Here is a 1,245-nt window from a genome sequence, read left to right as displayed (position 1 = left end):
TACCACCACTATGTCCGGTTGGTTAGCCACCACCATTTTGTCCGTCTGTATCTGGAAGTCCCACAGGATCTTAGCTCGGTCATTCTCCACCACCCTTGGGAGCATCTTCCATGTATGCCTTGCCTGCTAGCATCTTGCACCCTGCTGTTATGTGGTGGATTGTCTCTGGGGCATCTTTACACAGCCTGCACCTGGGGTCTTGCCTGGTGTACTTCTGCACCTTCCTAGAGGATGTCCCACCAACTCAAACAGAAGAGGAGCCACAGCCAAAAGCACAGGAAAGACAATAAACAATTAAACTGGTTAATAAGAAAATCAAAGAATCATTCATTCTGAAAAACGTACTTTTTTTTTTTTTACTTCCTACAAGAATAGGAACAACTGTGTAATATATACCGTAGTTCAGTAGACTATAAAATGCACTAGATTCGATTGGGATAAGTATAAGCATATAAGCATTTTTTCTCAATGTAACAAATACATCATATAACACAAGAGTACAGTGTGCATAGATACAGTAGTAGCATGTAATATTTTACTAGTTGTTACAAAAATATATTCATACTTGATTTAAAACGTTTTTTTTTAAAGAATTATCTTTCAGGATTGTTGTTTCACTTATCCTTTTTGAGAGTCACAGCATTAAGTGAATAAAAATGCAATGAAACAATGTTCTGTGTAATGTTTTGTTAATTTAAGGTATGACTTGTGTTGTGACTTATGTTATAAGGTTATGCCTCAGAGTAATACATGCGAAATTAGTGGAATCTTATTATTGTTTTTATGAGTTTAATTTTTTAAACTGGTAAACATGGAGTTATAACCTTGCTTTTTTGTATTGTGTTTTTCTTGTTTGTACTAGAACTGGCAAGCTGTCAGATTAATGACTAGAGTGTGAACTACAATATTCAACTTTTAAATAATACTTATGTTGGGGTCAAGAATAGAACTGAAAATGCAGTACAAGATCATAAAACTTAAGTATTGTATATTACTAAATATACTACGGAAATCAGAGGGGTAAATATATGCAAAATGCAAATTCTAGGAGTTTTTCTGTGTACTTGGTGATCAGAGCAATAGTTGTTATAGGGAAGTTCTTGGCTGGGGGACAGAGTAAGCACCATAATACACAAATACAAAGTATGTTAATAATTTTAAAAACGTATATACTTTTTGTGTGTGTGTGTGTGTGTGTGTGTGTGTGTGTGTGTGTGTGTGTGTGTGTGTGTGTGTGTGTGTGTG

This window comes from Pundamilia nyererei, unplaced genomic scaffold (assembly GCF_000239375.1).
Source record: "Pundamilia nyererei isolate P.nyererei 1_Seehausen unplaced genomic scaffold, PunNye1.0 scaffold00012, whole genome shotgun sequence".
NCBI lineage: Eukaryota > Metazoa > Chordata > Actinopteri > Cichliformes > Cichlidae > Pundamilia > Pundamilia nyererei.
This window is presented reverse-complemented; position numbering follows the sequence as displayed.